Source organism: Musca autumnalis, unplaced genomic scaffold, assembly GCF_047663935.1.
Source record: "Musca autumnalis isolate F117 unplaced genomic scaffold, ASM4766393v1 scaffold_2, whole genome shotgun sequence".
Classification (NCBI taxonomy): Eukaryota; Metazoa; Arthropoda; class Insecta; order Diptera; family Muscidae; genus Musca; species Musca autumnalis.
In genome coordinates this window covers 12,011,465-12,018,007 of record NW_027411755.1, presented here as the reverse complement: position 1 = coordinate 12,018,007, position 6,543 = coordinate 12,011,465, and the positions used below count along the sequence as shown (strand labels likewise).

Below are 6,543 nucleotides of genomic sequence, written 5' to 3'. Positions count from 1 at the left end.
TACTTCGTTCAGTACAATTGTGATCAGTGCCTTACCCCGCATTTGTGTGAAATTGTTGGCGTATGTTCCCTTCGTGAAGAACTGAGAGTTCTGCATCTCTCTTATTTCACGGATTATTTTCTGAGGTGCTCCCTGTTTTGCTCAAAGCTTCCCATATGACAGTATGTGTGATGATATCGACTATGGCTTGCTTGAAATCGATGAACAATGGATAAAGGTGTGTTCGATAGTGTGTGCCATTATGACGCATAGGGTGCTACTATTTGGTTGGAAGCCAGTTTGTTTATCTCTCAAAATGTTTTCTACTTGCCATAGAATTCGTTAGAATTATGGCTGCTACGAGGGATAGTAAATAAGTTGCTGACCTAGACAATACCACGAGTTACCACTGTATATTCAACGCATTTTCTATTTTATTTTTCGTTATTTACAGTGGAGTTTCTGACGTTACTAATTTCTCCGAAATGTTCTCTCCATATTGGAATTTGTTCATCATTGTTCGTTAGTAGTCTATCATTACGATCTTTTACTGCTTGGTTCCTTCCTGGTACAGCTACGATTTGTGAGACTATCTATCGTCCGTTGTAGCTTTCTCATGTCGTTCTGGCTAGCTGCTTCCTTCACAGTTTTGTCTTCCTATTTACGACCATAGGGTGACACGGTGGAAAGGAATGTCCACCCGCTTTGCACGATGAATTTCCAGGTTCGACTCCCAGGCCAAATTTTCAATGGTGGCAAAATACCCCTGAGTGAGATGTTAGCAAGTTAAGACATGCCGTTCGGACTTGGCCATAAACAGTAGGGCCCATATTATTAAGCTAATATGAATCGAGGTGTACTCATTGATATGAGAGAAGTCTCTCTTGTCCCATCTGTTGAGCAATTAGATATATATACGTCCATATAAAACTATAGTGGGATGTATACACTTTCAGTATGAGCGACCAAGACACACCCAAAACCACCCTAATGAGTCGTATATCTGAGCTTACACTTCTAGGTGTTTCCTAATTTCAAAACATAATGTTATTTACGAGCGATTTTATTAACAATTTCTAATTTTGGAAAATAATCACACGTCGAACCTTTGGTCTTTGCCTTAGCGATTGGCAGTAAGCGAGCGTTGTTTTTTTTTGCTTCAAGATGTTATCTACAATAATTTGCATCATCTGTTGTTGATGGTAGATTAATTAGCATATTAAAAACTCTTGACATACGAGTATTTCATTTCATAGTTCACTATCACCCGTCTGAATGTAGAGCATATCTTAGCTCCTTATCGCAACTAAAGAGATTCGTTTCCAGACAATAATAGCTGTTTAATGGAATTTGATAACCCTCACTTGAGAATATTGACTGGGTGTGGGTAATAAGTAGTTTACCATAGGTTGTCTAATTTTTGAGTATTTAAATTAGACTTTAAATAGCAATTATAAATAATTGGCGGGCGCCGGCTAATTGGTGTTTTTGGGGATCAATAAATTTTCAATTGTTTGTTGATTATTTCCTTTTTTTAAATGTTAAATATTGAATATAATAAAGAAGGTGTAAGGTTTAATGGATGGGCCCTCACTTGCTTCAAACTTAAATCATGCCATGAAAATGTTAAATAATACACAATTATTGTTAGATAATTTAAAATCATTGCCCAACTTGGTGGAAAATCAAAAAGACATACCAAAAAATTACCATGAGAAGAAAATGCTTTAATTTGTTATAACTTCTTCAGTGACACAGTTTCCCCAACAGCAACAACAATCCCATCAACATCAGCATATCAATGCATTTAATGCATTGATTCATTCAGTCAGCCACTCAGTCATTTATTCATTCATTATATTGAACCATGAGCTAGCTTAGTTAGCTAGCTACCAGCTAAGTAGCTCACCTAAACCCTCAACCAAACATGTTTGTGGTTTGATGGAACCGTTTCGTTGGAATGTTGGCCAACTTAAATCTGGTAACTAATGATTATTGAAAGAAAAAAAATCAAAATACCTAAAATTCGGCATTACATAATCCAACATGTTTTCAAATATGTAAACAAAAAAGATACACGAATGAATGTTAGACGACAAAATTAAAATAAAATGCATTTGAATTATTTTTCTTCTTCTGCCTGCTGATAAAATGCGTAACTTTAAAATTAGGCATGGTTTTAAAATAACGGTATTATGAGTAAAAAACAGACTTAATATACCCAACCCCCCAGGAGGGGGTATTACAAAGAAGTTGATTGTGACAAAATCACAACCATTGTGAACTAGTCGAACGAAATGCATTTGTGTAAACATATGTAAATAATTGTTTACATTAACATATTTTAAACAACAGCAACAACATCTTGATTTAATTTGTTTAATTTTATGGGAATTTTTGTTGTTGTTATTGAGTAAGGTTCGGATAAGATTTTCTATTAACATATTACATAATACTTGAGTTGGGTTAGGTCAATATTTCAACAAATCGAATGCATTTCATGAAATTTGGCTCAAATAGTCTTCTTACCTTAATAATGATTTCCAAGGAGGATGGAGTCTGTGAAAAATTCCATCATAGCCTATTTAGGAAGAAGAAGAAGAAGAAATTAATTAATCGTTTTTGTTTAAATATTGCAAAAGTTCGAAGAGTTTTAACGGAACTATAAAGGCCAAAACACATTCAGCTTTTCGCTTAATTGCTCTGCTTTACTTAAGTTATTTCTGATAAAATACCAAGGGGCAACTTAGTTCGAATATGGCCCGGCCGTTCTTTATTCTTTTACCAGAAATAACTTAAGCAAAAATGCCATGATACCTACGTACCGAGGGCCCAACTTAACCTTTTATACCCTCAGCATTTATGCTAACGAGGGCATATACACTTTCATACGGACAAAATGTGCCTCATCGAAATAATGGTTTTGGACCCCAAGTATGTTTGGACAAAATGTGTTTCAGACTATTTGGAGTTGATTTAGCCATGTCCGTCCGTGTGTCTGTCTGGCTGGTGCGCACGATAACTCCAATTTGGTCCATTATTTTGCACATCGTGAAATTTCTACCAGACTTAGATGTGGTTCTAATATGGACTCAATCTGTCCACTCCTTCGCGTACCTCCCACACAAAATTTCGGAAAAGTTCAGTTTAGGACCTGCTCTCCAATCTCTTTGACTTTTGTTGTAGCAACTTGTATTCACTGCCCCCCATACGATAGTACAAGTTTAATCAGGGGCATGTCCATACTTCCTGAGATAATAGCCTGAAAGGTGCAAAAAAACCCTATGATACCGTGAGTAGTTGTTGGAGCGCAAGATAACTCTCGAACGTATAATCAGATTTGGTCCAAAGTTTGGCCTAAGTAATATGTTGTCCAAACCTAGTTTAAGTTCGAAGATAAGCCGTATCGGTCCACTCCTTCAGGTAACTCCCCCACAAAAGTTCAAAAATGTTCGGAAAAATTGTGCGTACGATAACTCTTGAAGAGAGTGGCCGCATTGGACCATACTTTACACATCCTAATATATCTACCAGATATAGATCAGGTTCAAATATGGACTATATTTGTCCACTCCATCCGGTACCTCATACACAAAATTTCGGATACATGTTCACTTTAAGACCTGCTTTCGAATCACTTTGATTTTTGTTGAAGCAACTTGCATTCGCTGCCTCAATTGCGATGGTAAAAGTTGTTTCAGGGGCAAGTCCATACTTCTTGAGCAAACATCCCTGAAGTTGTATAAAACCCCTATGGTACCATATGTAATGGCTGGAGATCCATTCTTTTTAGTATCTCCTCCGCAAAACTTTTGATCTCTAATCCTAATCAACATTTTTGTCAGTTCAAACGCCCAACATTTTTAAAACTCTCTAAATACATGCGTTTTTTGGAAAAAAAATTGTTTCAATATACACATTCGATCCCAAAACCCTAAATACGAAATATTATGGATATTTTACGAATATCTAATGGAATTATCGTAAAATTTACAAATTTTGAAATATATTGAAATGCATACCCACCAAATTTTTTTTCATTTGATCCCAAAACCCTAAATACGAAATATTATGGCTATCGGTTATATTTACGGATTGTATTAACGTTGGATCTACGTGCAATATGTCGTTAAGACTCTGACCATTCAAAGTTTTATCTGAGGTATTAAAAACTACTCTAAGCTTCGTGATTTGTTTCTCAAGATTTATCACGAGTTGATGCGGCAATAACGCGAAATTACATCATTTGAAGTATTTGCGGATACCGGCCTCATCAAGTTCCAAATATTCCAGTAATACTTGGTACTAAACTATATATTACTTGAAAATACGCCCAAGATTCTCCCCAATACCTGGTAGAGCTAATCTCAGTTTTAGGCAGCAGCCTTACGATATACCTACTCCCTACGAGTTGTCCAGACGTATTTCTCCTCCAAACAATTTTGTGACGGAGATACGATTTTGTTTTTGGGGGATTTTTTCGATTTCCGAGAAACGTAATATAGTCAGGTTGAGTTTGTTTTCTTCTGCTACCTCAATAGTAGTGGCAAAAGTTCGAAATTCTGTTGCTGGGATAGGAGGCGTGACAAGCCAGCCAAAGACAGTATTTTGAGCAAGTAATGCTTCAACCAAAATAGGACGACAACCACCAAACACTATTTTGGTATGAGGAACAGATCGTAACAGCAGATCGACAGGACGAGATTGCAAAAAAAAAAACAACTGCCAAGAGAAGATCGGGGATTTACGACGTTTAGTCGGACTTGACAACAAAAGAAGGGAGATTTTCGGAATGGTAAGCTAAAAAGTTGTTTTCTAATGCCTAAATTGGATACGACATGCTTTATTACACTGTGCAACAAAATGGAGGTGAAAGTCTGGGGCACGGAAAATTCCTCTTGGGGAAGAAAGGCCTTGGTGAGTATATTAAGAACCCCGAAGGACAGATCCGCCGTGAGTCGAACTTCCGCGTAATGGCGTGATGAAGTTTTTGCTAGAGACCCTGTATGGCATCAGGAATTAGCGTTATATCTTTGTTCACTGTTGTTTAAGCTTATTTTTGAAATGACATGTCTTCAGTCAAATCGAATGAGGATTATTTTCGTAGAGCACTTCGACCTTCTATCTCGCTTCCTTCAATGTCCTTTTCGTCCTTTATTGTAAGAGCCGATATAAAAGTACCACAAGATGACGTTTTTCAGCTTCGAAATGTTCTGCAAAAATGTCGCTCAGAAAATTATAGGTATGGCTCTCATTGACAACTTATCGATTTTGTCTCGTTTTCGTGGTCGTTTTGTGCATTATTATTATTATTATTATTATTATTGTTATTATTATTATAATTATAATTATTATTATTATTATTATTATTATTATTATTATTAGTATTATTATTATTATTATTATTATTATTATTATTATTATTATAATTATTATTATTATAATTATTATTATTATTATTATTATTATTATTATTATTATTATTATTATTATTATTATTATTATTATTATTATTATTATAATTATTATTATTATTATTATTATTATTATTATTATTATTATTATTATTATTATTATTATTATTATTATTATTATTATTATTATTATTATTATTATTATTATTATTATTATTTGACCGCTTCGATTGTTCTGTCCATGCATGTCAAGAAACACACTGACGGACATTGACGATAGAATCCATTCAACCGCGGAATATCAAATAAATCTTTCAGTAGATTATGAACCAAGAACTGAGGTCGCTTGTGCTTTCCACTCGAGCAGGATGGTCATCTATAAGAAGACCTTCTGGTCTTCTACAAAAAGGGTTTCTGGTCTTCTGTAAGAAAAACTTCTGGTTTGCTATAAGAAGACCTTTCAGTAGAACTGCTGGTCTTCTATAAAAGGACCTTCTGGTATCCTATAAGAACCCCTTCTGATCTCCTATAAGAAGACCTTCTGGTCTTCCATCAGAAGGCCTTCTGGTCTTCAATAAGAAGGCCTTCTGGTCTACTATAACAAGGCCTTCTGGCCTTGTATACGAAGACCTTCTGGGTTTCTAGTCTTCTATACAAAGTCTTCCTGGTCTTCTATACGAAGACCTCCATACGCAGACATCCTAGTCTTCTATACGAAGGCATCCTAGTCTTCTATACGAAGACCTTCTGGCCTTCTATACGAATACCTTCTGACCTCCTATGGAAAGACCTTCTGGCCTTACAACGAATGGGATATATGGAAGGAAAGTACTGGTTTTCTCCAGAAAAACCATTTAGTCTTCTCTAGGAAGATATCCTGGTCTTCTCTTGAGAGACATTCTGGTCTTCTCTAGGATGAACTTCTGGTCTGTTCTAGGAAGACGTTCTTGTCTTCTCTAGGATTCTCAAGGAGACCTTCTAGTTTTCTATGAGAAGACCTTTTGCTTTTCTATAGGGAGACCTTGTGTTCTTCTATGGGAAGACCTTGAAGTCTTAAATGATATGACCTTCTGGAACACCATTCAACAAGAACACCATATGGTACTTTATAGGACAACCATTTGGTCTTCTATTGAAGCGTTATTTTGGC

At 35.7% G+C, this 6,543-nt stretch overlaps 1 long non-coding RNA gene across 1 annotated transcript in view; it reads right to left on the bottom strand.

Moving 5' to 3' along the window:
• Nucleotides 1-1,126: 1,126 nt before the first annotated feature.
• The window catches only part of LOC141393646 (uncharacterized), a 194,925-nt gene continuing 189,508 nt past the window's right edge, over nt 1,127-6,543 (bottom strand). Inside the window, exon 3 of the long non-coding RNA XR_012410151.1 lies at nt 1,127-2,560. This is a non-coding gene — a long non-coding RNA (uncharacterized lncRNA). The remainder of the gene's footprint in view (nt 2,561-6,543) is intronic.